The 12,522-nt window shown below is 44.0% G+C and overlaps 1 pseudogene; it reads left to right on the top strand.

Annotated features, from left to right (window-relative positions):
* Positions 1 to 1,859: 1,859 nt before the first annotated feature.
* Positions 1,860 to 6,862, top strand: LOC125529786 (annotated as a pseudogene).
* The last annotated feature ends 5,660 nt before the right edge of the window (positions 6,863 to 12,522 follow it).

Genomic DNA, 12,522 nt, shown 5'->3' with positions numbered 1-12,522 from the left:
GAGCTCACTGAGGAGGTGTACGTCCGGCAACCGCCGGGTTTCGTCGTCGCCACTGAAGAACACAAGGTGCTGCACCTCAAGAAGGCGCTGTATGGTCTGCGTCAAGCTCCACGCGCCTGGAACGCCAAGCTCGACGCAACGCTCGGTGCTCTGGGCTTCACCAGAAGCAGGTCAGAGCATGGCGTCTACGTGCGCCGCGGACTCCTGGTGGGCGTATACGTGGACGACCTACTCATCACCGGGCCGAACGACGACGACATCCGCAGCTTCAAGGGGGAGATGATGGCTGAATTTCGCATGAGCGATCTCGGCCTGCTCACCTACTACCTGGGCATTGAAGTTCACCAGAGCGCGCACGGGATCACGCTCGGGCAGGCTGCGTATGCACGCAAGATACTAGAGAAGGCAGACATGGTGGACTGCAACCCCTGCCACGCACCGATGGAGCCCAGGCTCAAACTCAGCAAGGACAGCCAGGCTCCTCCAACGAACGCCAGCGACTACAGAAGTCTCGTCGGCAGCCTCAGGTACTTGGTTCACACTTGACCGGACATCTCTTTTGCCGTCGGGTATGTGAGCAGGTTCATGGAGGCGCCAACGACGGAGCATCTCGCGGCGGTCAAGCACATCCTACGCTACGTTGCGGGCACGATCGATTACGGCTGCAGCTACCGAAGGAGCGGCGGCGCAGTACTGTCCGGGTTCAGCGACAGCGACATGGGCGGTGACCCGGACACCCGCAAGAGCACCACCGGCCTCCTCTGGTACCTTGGCGATAGCCCAGTCTCCTGGCAGTCGCAGAAGCAGAAGGTGGTGGCGCTCTCATCTTGTGAAGCAGAATACATGGCCGCCACGGCGGCGGCATGCTACGGCGTGTGGCTGACCCGTCTGCTCAAGGACCTGACGGGAAGAGATGCTGATGCGCCAGTACTGAAGATGGACAACAAGTCGGCAATTGCACTTGCCAAGAATCCTGTTCACCATGATCGCAGCAAGCACATAGACCTGCGATATCATTTCATCAGGGACTGTGTGGAAGAGAAGAAGATCACAGTGGACTACATCAGCACGGATCTTCAGCTCGCGGACATTCTGACGAAGCCACTGGGCAGAGTCAAATTTCAGGAGCTGAGGAACAAGATCGGCATCACCAAAATAAAGTAGGAACTGCAAGGCTTAGGAGGAGATTGTTAGAATAAACCTTGCAAGTTCAGTTAGTTCAGTTAGCGTTAGCTGCATTTTCTTCTTCAGTTTCGTCAGGTTCGTCAGTTTCGTCAGTAGCGAGATTAGCTCGAGGTTCCAACAACTTAGACCGAGTCCTGCGCCCTACTGATTCGTTCGTGGGATGGCACGAACAATGTGGATCGTAGTGGCGCAAAGTCTGAAGGCCACGAGCCCCATATTCTTCATTGTACTGAATAAATACAGAAAGAAAGAGATCAGAAAACTGCGGCAAGTTTGCGCAGGCAAAACCTCGTCTTCCACCTCGGTCTAGCTAGTTCGTCGTCTCAACTCCGACAGTGCAACCACTAGTGCAGCGCCTGAGAGCTAGGCGCCACACTATACAGTGCAGCGCCTAGCTCGTAGGCTCTGCACAATGACTTAGCAATTTTTAGGCAGTTTGGGGTGCAACGTTGGCCAGACGTGTAGCGCCTATCTGTGAGGCGTTGCACAATGTAGTGTGACGCCTTCGTGTCGGGCGTTACACAAAAAGGTCACCCGCGTGAAATAGTTTCACAAGCAGTTCATTTTGTGATTTGATTTCGTCCACAGATCAAATTTGTCAAATTTGCCGCGGGCATCAGCTATAATGCATATGCAAACATCTGCTGTAGCTTGGCCGGAGTCATAAAGCAGGCAGGACGAGTCCCATCGTCACTCGCGTTCACATACACTGCACTCTGCAGCAGCCTCCAGTCCACAGTGCATCACTGCACCGCCTCCATTATTGATGCTCTGCTCCTCCTCCTGCAAAGACCAGACATTGCTGGCCACTTGCCCAGCAGCTTCTTCGTCTCGAATTCCTCCTGCAAGCTAGAGTAGTAGCGCACGGAGACGAGATCTAGAGGGAACACCGGCGGCCCTTGGCCTTGGGGGAGGGAGATCTAGGGATGGTGGGGGTGAGCGCCGGGACGGGGGCAATGGGCTCCCTCCTCGCCAAGCTCACCGCGCTTCTCAGCGACGAGTACAAGCTCCTGAAGCGCGTCCGAAAGGAGATCGAGTTCCTCAAGCGCGAGCTCGAGAGGATGCGGATCCTGTTGGAGAGGCTGGCGGACATGGAGGGGAGGCTCGACGGCCTGGCCAGGGGCTGGAGAGACAGCGTGCGCGACCTCAGCTACGACATGGAAGACTGCATCGACCGCTTCATGGACCGGCTTGGCAGCGGCGACGCCAAACCCAAGTTCATGAAGAGGACGGCGCGCCGGCTCAAGACTCTGTGGGCGCGCCATGACATCGCGACCCAGATCAAGGAGCTCATGGCTCGCGTCATGGAGGAAAGTGAGCGGCGTGACAGGTACTGCATTTTTCCTAACTCTTGCACTTGTTGTTGTTGTTGTTGTTGTTGAGGATCTTAACTCTTGCACTTGTATGTATTTCTGGATGATGCAACATGAGATTAATTCAGTTTTTACCGTACAATTGATGCTAGGTACAAGCTTGACGAGAGTTGTTACAGTCTAACGAAGAGGGTGGAGATTGACCCACGGATAACCTCGCTTCACGAGGAGGTCAAGGACTTGGTGGCAGTGGACGGCCGAGTGAAGCAAGTTACTGCTTTGTTGATGGATGAGAGTATGGAGCTCAAAGTGTTGCCGATTGTCGGGTCCGGAGGGTTGGGGAAGACGACCCTGGCCATGGAGGTGTACCGCAAGATTGGGGTGGACTTCCAGTGCCGAGGTTTCGTGTCGGTGTCACGTACTCTTGATCTAGAGAAGCTCTTAAAGGATATCTTATCTCAGATTGATAAAGATGCTTATGAAAACTGTAATCGTTGGGAAAAAGAACAATTAATCCGTGAAACCAAACAGATCTTGACCGGAAAGAGGTACGAAGTATTACATTGTTTTGTTTATTTATTATGTCCCAATTTGTATACAGCTATCCAACGTTAATTAATCCCCATATTTGGAAGAACTGTAAATAGCTAGCTTTAAACAGGCAAGATCGAATGGCTAGCTTGAGTTCCATTTTTCTGAGGAAAAATACTTAGCTCCAGTTGTTTTGAGTATGCTTAGTTTGTTGAACGTCTAGATTGTCTTCGCATCTATCTCAAACTGGGCTACCCAGTCACAGTTGGTGACAAACAAACATTCAGTAAGTACTCTTAAATTTACAATCATGAATTTGCTTTGTATAGAAGTCGGGGAGAAAAACTGTATCTGAAAGTATTCTCAAACTTTCACTCAGTTCACCCCTCAGGACAAAATAGAAATAAATAATAATTATGTTAATATACACTTAACAAATGCCCGCTCTGTCGGTGCCTATTTCTGCCGTACATATTTTCTAAAAGGATATTTAACCAAATTCAACTCCAAACTTGCCCTGAGTTTAAGTTTCAATTCCAGACTACAGTACCAGCAAACACAGTCTCTACTCTTGAAATACTTCATTTTGCCCCTAACCCAGGCCACGGCCATTTAAGGCAACCTGACTCCTTTTAGACAAAAAAATATATTCTAAACATGGCATCATGGTGATACAATCGATCAGAATTCAACGCATAGCAGGGCAGCTTTGTCTAGTTGGCTGTGTGAGGTAGTGCATGTGCATGAATGAGCAGGGCGGTAGGGCTCCCCGTGCACACAACAATAGCAGGGAGAACAGAGGAAACGTGGATAAAATACAAGCCTACAAATATCTTATCTTTATATAATGAATCATCAATTAGATGCCATGTTGGGTGGGCTGGACGAACACGCACCCGCCGGGTGGTTAGGGTCTACAAGGTAAAATACAATGTTAATAGTTAAGGTTTGTGATTTAAACGGTACTAAATTCCAGGGTTGAAACTTAAAAGTAGATTTGATCTTTCTTCTACCAATGGAAAGTCGTCTATCCGTTGATATGATTCAGATACTTTAGTTTTCACTTACCATGACAATGCAGTGATATACTTCTAATAAGTTTGATTGATGCAAAAAAAGTTACTGGAAAATTAAGTGTGCAACATTTATGTGTCTGTTTGGCATTATCAAATTAATTGCTACTAGTGCAAGTCATCACAGTTACTTCAATGCTTAACAATGCACACTATTCGATGCAGGTACTTCATTGTTATTGATGACGTCTGGAAAGAACAAGACTGGAAATTAGTCAAGGCAGCATTTCCTGATAATAACAATGGTAGCAGAATAATTGCTACTACACGCATTACCGGTGTAGCTAATCAGTGTTGTTCCAACTCCGGCGGTCAACCCTATCAAATGGTACCTCTAGAGGATGATGCTTCTCGAAAGTTGTTCTTCAAGAGAATTTTCTCCTTGGATGATCCCTGTCCTTCTGAACTAGAAGAAGTTTCTAATGGGATCTTAAAAAAATGTGGCGGCCTGCCACTGGCTATAAGTACATTTGCAAGTTTGCTTGCCAATAAGCCACATAAGAAGGATGAATGGGAGAGACTGCAAGATTCCGTTGGTACTGGTCCTTCGCTTGATAATGATGGGAACTTAAAAGTGATGAAAGATATACTATTACTTAGTTACTGGGATCTTCCACATCATTTGAAGACTTGCTTGTTGTACTTGTGTATATATCCAGAGGACTGGGAAATCAAGTGTAAAGAACTGAAATGGAAATGGATGGCCGAAGGATTCCTTGATAGACAATGGGGACGTTTGGATGAGGTAGCAGAGAACTGTATCAATGAACTTGTTAATAGAAATATGATCCAGCCAACTGATATTGATTATGATGGTACTGTGAAATATTGTCGAGTCCATGATATGGTGCTTGACCTTATCATATCTTTATCAGATGAAGAGAATTTTGCCATTGTTTTTAATGGCCGTATCTGCAATTCTTTTCCAAGAAAGATTCGTCGTCTCTCCATGCAATCGATTGGCAAAGAGCATAATGGGGCAGCCTATGCAGTTACAGAAGCCAAGTTACATCTTCGCTCATTGACTATGTTTTGGGAAGTTCAGATACCTTATATTGTTGACTTTCCTGCTTTGCGGTGTTGGATCTTGGAGAAACCAAGATACATGTTCGCTCACTGACTATATTTGGGCAAGTTAAGCAGATACCCCATCTTGTGGACTTCCATGCTTTGCGGGTGTTGGATCTTGAAGATTGTGATTGGTTGGAAAACAAGCATGTAAAACACATAGGAAGTTCACGTCAGCTGAGGTATTTGCGCATTTGCAGTGGTACAATTACTGAGCTTCCTAGTGGAGTCGGAAAGCTGCAGCACTTGGAGACACTCGATTTGAGAGGCTGATATTCACTTCTAAGATTGCCATCAACCGTGGCGCAGTTGCGGAAATTGGTGCGCCTATTTGTCAGCGATTTCACACAATTGCCTGCAAGTGGGTTCCGGAGTCTGCAGGCCTTGGAGGATTTATGCTTCAAGAAAACTGACGACCCAGTGAGATTTGCGGAGGAATTAAATGAGTCGGGCAAATGCAACCTTTGGTATCTTGGTACTGGTGGAGAGATAGCCGAGCGTCTGTTCAGTAACCCATGCTGGACCTACCCTTCCCTCCAAGTTCTTGGAATTTCGCCATATGGAATGGAAATGGTTCCCAGGGGAATGGCCTCCCTCAAGAATCTCGTGAAACTATGCATATGGGTCAAGGAATTTGATAATGAGGGTCTCCAAGTCCTCATGGGCATGCCTTCTATGGCCCATCTTCAGCTATGCGTTACAGGGGTCATCGAAGAAAAGCTGACCGTGGGTAGTAATGGATTCAAACTGCTAAAGGTGATGCAGTTCAAATATACGTCAGTCTTACATCCTGCTTTTCTCCTGGAACCAACGAATGGACTGCGGCTAACATTTGAACCGGATGCTGTGCCAGCACTCCGACAGCTCCATCTTGGCTTGAGCCCAATGTGGGTGGCGTCCGACTTTTTTGCATACTTGGGTGCCGAGCATTTTTCAGGCCTTGCACACCTCGAGGTCGAATTTGACTGTTACAGAGCAGCTCCAGGCAGGTTGGAGGCTTTGGAGTCTTCCGTTGAAAAAGCAATCAACTTGCACTCCGACTGTGAGATTCGTGTCCATAGAGTCAGTGAACATGGCATGTTTAAGGATGAAAAGGAATGGGAAGAGGCCGTCGCAGAAGACAGAAAGAGGGTGGAAAAGATTGAGCTATTGAGCTATTAAGGTGTCCGATGGAGATACCGGCCACCAAGAACTAGCTGCCTTATCCCGGTAATTCAAATGATCATGGTTAATTTTACTCATTCCTACGAGTAACAGTTGTCTAAACTGTGTTGTGCATCCGTCGTTCTGAAACAATAAGAAACATGTTCACTATACATTCTGCTGACCCTGTATTCATTTTGAACAGCAGTTGGTGGATCCAACTCAAGTCATGCATCTGGAGAGCTACACGGTTATCCATTCCTTTCCTTCTACTTACTGCAAGTCTGCAACTCAACTGGCCGGCTACCAGCATTTGATTCACTATGTATTCCTATAGAGATACCAGATTCCCCAAGCGAATTTGTGTGATTAGATGATGTACTCAAGGTGCTTTGCCTGTAGTGCGAGCTATATTTTTTGTTTCCCTCGTACCTCTTGTTGGGTTGCTTGATTAATGGGTAGTTGTGTTTTTCATTCGCTGCTGTGGAAGCTTGGGCTGTGTCGCACCCCTGAATTCTATTTAACTCTTGTTGAAACGAAATTTTGTTATTGTTTGTGTATGGTTTACGCACACCGAACTGAGCATGCCTCGTGGGCCCATGGTGGATCCCCTCCACTTATTCCAGCCACCACACACTCCTTCCTTTCAAAAAAATCACCAACCAGCTCAAGCACGAGTTCTAACTATCTTACTGCCATTTTCGATCTCCTTGCTCAAAACTTCATTCACAAAACTGCTTTGGGGGATTGTTCTTCGGTATGTGACTCCTCCAATGGTCCAATTAGTTTTTGTTCTAATGCTTTATTCATTGCAATTTTTTGCTGCCTAGATGGCCCTGTTCTTGAGGTTGCATGTCAAATTTATATGGTCCCAAGTAGTTCTAATGCATCATATAGTCTCTAGGCACTTGTGGGAGTAGTTGCTATTAATTTTGTTGAGTTTGGTTCACTTTTATATGAAGTTACTAAAAATTTCAGAAATTTTCAGAAAATAATGAAGAGATTTTTGAGGTGCTCTTCGAGCCGAAACTCGAAGGATAAGCAAAATGAAGAAGACAAGATGCCCAAATATAATCTCCCTCGCACCACGGAGGCCTCACCAACTTCCTCCGCGACCAACGCGAACATACCTTGTTCCGCCGGAGGCCATTCACGCCTACCAAAACCCCACATCAGGTACAGAGCCAGAGCCGGAACCACAATTTGACCCTTCACGACAGTTTGTTTACCAGTGGGAGCCAGAGGAGATTGCCAACCAGTGGCAACCCGAGGCTTCTTCTCAGTACGACCCTAACTATAACTTTGGATATCCGTCAGGTCAGCCGTGGCCATAGACCAACTTAGGCCAAAAGCCTAAGCTTGGAGGAGTACGTATTTCTCACCGACATTACATTCATATTCACACACTCATGCTAGTTGTAGGTGCTCATACTTTTTCACTATAATATCCATGCTAATTTATTTTCCTTTTTATGCTTTCTTCTTGTGAGTTTGAAAAAACCTTAAGAAAATCAAAAAAAATTAGTAGTAGCTTTTAGCTAGTTACTTTCTTGCTGTAGTAGTAGTAGTAATTAAAAGAAAACTCAAAAAGATTTCTTGTTCTTTTTTTGCTTGTTGGGAGCTTTACCGTGTAAATAGTTTTATTTCTTTTCTTTTCCTTGGGGGTCGAGAGGAGAAGACCACAATGAAATGTTGGAGTGGCTCCTATATGCATTATTGTTGATTTAACCAAGAGCCCATATTGCCGTGTCTTCTCCTATTTATTGAATGCTTGCAGATTCTAGCTTAGTCCAATGCACGTGCATTATTATTATTATTTACATCGTTCGGTCATGCAAGTGAAAGGCAATTATGAAGATATAAGATGGACTAATTGAGATGAGAGAAGCTGGTATGAACTCGACCTCTCTTGTTTTTATAAATATGATTAGTTCATCGTTCCTGATTCAGCCTATTATGAATAAACATGTTTGCAATGACAATTAGAGATTATAGTTGCTTATGACATGCTTAATTAGCTAGAAGTTTATAATGGTTTACCTTGCGTGCCAACATGCTATTATAATGGTTGTGATATGGTATGATGGGGTGGTATCCTCCTTTGAATGATTCGAGTGACTTGACTTGGCACATGTTCATGCATGTAGTTGAAACAAATCAACATAGCCTTCACGATATTTATGTTCATGGTGGATTATATCCTACTCATACTTGCACTCAATGTTCATTAATTTTAATGCATGTTCATGACTGTTGTCGCTCTCTAGTTGGTCGCTTCCCAGTCTTTTTTCTAGCCTTCACTTGTACTAAGCGGGAATACTGCTTGTGTATTCAATCCCTTAAACCCAAAGTTATTCCATATGAGTTCACCATACCTTCCTATATGCGGTATCTACCTGCCGTTCCAAGTAAATTTGTATGTGCCAAACTCTAAACCTTCAAATGAAATTCTGTTTTGTATGCTCGAATAACTCATGTATCAACTAGGGTTGTCTATATCTTCCAATGCTAGGCGGGTTATTCTCAAGAGGAGTGGACTCCGCTCCTCACTCACGAGAAAATGGTTGATCACCGGGATGCCCAGTCCCATGTTTTATGCAAATCAAATCGAAATAATTGCAAACAAAACTCCCCCAGGACTCTTGTTAGTTGGAGGCACTCGTTGTTTCGAGCAAGCCATGGATTGATGCTTGTTGGTGAAGGGAGAGTATAAACTTTACCATTCTATTTGGGAACCACCTATAATGTGTGTAACATGGAAGATATCGAAATCTCCCGGTTGTTATGTTGACAATGAAAGTATACCGCTTAAAATATTATTCATCTCTATTTCAAAAATCGAGCTCTGGCACCTCTACAAATCACTGCTTCCCTCTGCGAAGGGCATATCTATTTACTTTTATGTTGAGTCATCACCCTTTTATTAAAAAGCACCAGCTGGAGAGCACCGCTGTCATTTGCATGCATTACTATTAATTTATATTGGGTATGACTATGACTGGATCTCTTTTACCATGAATTACAATGTTTAGTCAGTCCTTGATATTTAAAGGTGCTCTGCATTGATGTTTTGCGATCTCGGAAAGGGTTAGCGAGACATCATCTTGTTATATCATATCATGATTGTTTTGAGAAAGTGTTGTCATCCAAAATTTGCTATTATTGCTCACTAGTTGATTATGCCATTGATATGAGTAAACATGTGACCTAAGTGTTATTGTGAATATATGGCTAGTTCATAATCTTTGCTGAAAACTTGAATGTTGGCTTTACATATTTACAACAACAAGAGCAAACAGAGTTTGTAAAAGTTTTTCTTTATCACTTTCAGTTTGTCAAGTGAATTGCTTGAGGACATGCAAAGGTTTAAGTTTAGGGAGTTGATACGTCTCCGCCGTATCTACTTTTCCAAACACTCTTGCCCTTGTTTTGGACTCTAACTTGCATGATTTGAATGGAACTAATCCAGACTGACGCTGTTTTCAGCAGAATTGCCAAGGTGTTATTTTTGTGCAGAAACAAAAGTTCTCAAAATGACCTGAAAATCAACGGAGAATTATTTGGGAATATATAAAAAATACTGGCGAAAGAATCAAGGCTAGGGGGGGCCACATCCTGTCCACGAGAGTGGGAGGCGCGCCCCCTGCCTCGTGGACCCCCTGGAGCTCCACCGACATCAACTCCAACTCTATATATTCACGTTCGGGGAGGAAAAAAATCAGAGAGAAGGATCCATCGCGTTTTACGATATGGAGCCACCGCCAAGCCCTAAAATCTCTTGGGAGGGCTGATCTGGAGTCCGTTTGGGGCTCCAGAGAGGGGAATCCGTCATCGTCGTCATCATCAACCATCCTCCATCATCAATTTAATGATGCTCACCGCCGTGCGTGAGTAATTCCATCGTAGGCTTGCTGGACGTTGATGGGTTGGATGAGATTTATCATGTAATCGAGTTAGTTTTGTTAGGGTTTGATCCCTAGTATCCACTATGTTCTGAGATTGATGTTGCTATGACTTTGCTATGCTTAATGCTTATCACTAGGGCCCGAGTGCCATGAATTCAGATCTGAAGCTATTATGTTTTCATGAATATATGTGAGTTCTTGATCCTATCTTGCAAGTCATTAGTCACCTACTATGTGTTATGATCCGGCAACCCCGAAGTGACAATAATCGGGACCACGCCCGGTGATGACCGTAGTTTGAGGAGTTCATGTATTCACTATGTGTTAATGCTTTGGTCTGGTACTCTATTAAAAGGAGGCCTTAACACTAGTAGAAAAAGGACCTAATGTGAGACACATTAATCCCGGTTCGATTTTGGCCCGGTACTAATGGTACCATTAGTGCCGGTTCGAACGGCTATGCATTAATGCCGGTTCGTGTTGAACCTTTAGTACCGGTTCGTGCCACGAACCGGTACTAAAGGGGTGGTGGCAGGCTGGCGTCAGGCCGGGACCCCACGATCACCTTTAGTCCCGGTTCGTGGCACAAACCGGTACTAAAGGGCTAACCTTTAGTACCGGTTCGTGCCACGAACCATGACTAAAGGGGTCTGACCTTTAGTCCTAGTTGGAGACACAAACCGGGACTATAGGGCAATTTTCAAACTCTACCCCTCCCCTCGTGTATCGCCATTTCAGTTTTGACAAAAACAAAAGAAAATGATAAAAAATTCAAAAAATAAAATTCTTCGAGATGTAGTTATATTATTACATGTACTAGTTAGGAAAATTTAAAAAGTGTTATGAAAAAGTAAAGCGGACATAACTTTTGCATACGATGTCAGAAAAAACATATAATATATCAAAATGTTCAGCACGAAAATCCGCATCCGATTTTGACAACCTACAGCCTGTTTGCAATTTTTTAGAATCCTCAAATTTCAAAGGAAAAAAGATATGCTCAAATTTCAGTTTTTTTTGTTCAAACTACTTATTCAAGAAGTATTAATGTTACTACATAGTTATTCAAGAATATAGTGTTACTAAATAATTATTTTAATTTTGGTCAAATCTGGTCAAACTATGGTCAAACTGTGGTCAAATTATGGTCAAATTTATTCAAGAAATATTAGTGTTACTAAATAATTACTGTTTTTTAGAACAATAATTTCAAACTCAAATGGTGAAATGTGTGACCTAATGCTCAAGCTAAACTGCTGAGAGTTAATATGATTGACATATTATATTTGTTAGGATAACAACAAGTGCAGACTTGGAAAGTAGGAGGAATAGAACTCTGAAGTTAAGCATGCTCAGACTGGGGGAGTGAGAGGACGGGTGACCGGCCGGGAAGTTAGATGATTTGGAACAAGTGATCCACACTTGAGTAGTTAATAGGGGTGATTAGAGACTAAATCATCAAATAATTCAGAAAATTGAAAATGGAAAAAAATTCAAATTTTTTTTCCAAAATTTTCAGATTTTTTTTCAAAATAATACCTTTAGTACCGGTTGGTAACGTCCTCCATACCACGGTGTGAGCCCACGCCATGTGGTTGGCCTTTAGTGGCGGTTCGTGCCGAACCGGTACTAAAGGGGGGTCTTTAGTCTCCACTCTTTAGTGCCGGTTGCAGAACCGACACTAAAGGCCCTTACGAACTTAAATCTCTGTTTTCTACTAGTGTAAAATCCCTTAGTTTTCAATAGGACCCTGCTGCCACGGGAGGGCATGACAAAAGATGTCATGCAAGTTCTTTTCCATAAGCACGTATGACTATATTCGGAATACATGCCTACATTACATTGATGAATTGGAGCTAGTTCCGTGTCACCCTATGTTATAACTGTTGCATGAATAATCGCATCCGACATAATTCTCCATCACCAATCCAATGCCTACGAGCTTTTCACATATTGTTCTCTGCTTAGTTACTTTATCGTTGCTACTGTTTCAATCACTACAAAACTGCTATCGTTACTTTTGCCACTACTACCATTACTATCATACTACTTTGCTACTAAATACTTTACTGCAGATATTAAGTTATCCAGGTGTGGTTGAATTGACAACTCAGCTGCTAATACTTGAGAATATTCTTTGGCTCCCCTTGTGTCGAATCAAATACTCTACCCTCGAAAACTGTTGCGATCCCCTATACTTGTGAGTTATCATTCACTAGGCTTTGTGTGATTCTCTTATTGGTTCGATAACCTTGGTTCTCACTGAGGGAAATCATTATCAGCTACTACATTGCTTCACTCTTC

This window comes from Triticum urartu, chromosome 1 (assembly GCF_003073215.2).
Source record: "Triticum urartu cultivar G1812 chromosome 1, Tu2.1, whole genome shotgun sequence".
Lineage (NCBI taxonomy): Eukaryota > Viridiplantae > Streptophyta > Magnoliopsida > Poales > Poaceae > Triticum > Triticum urartu.
The sequence above is the reverse complement of the archived record's forward strand: the minus strand, read 5'-3'. Positions and strand labels throughout refer to the sequence as shown.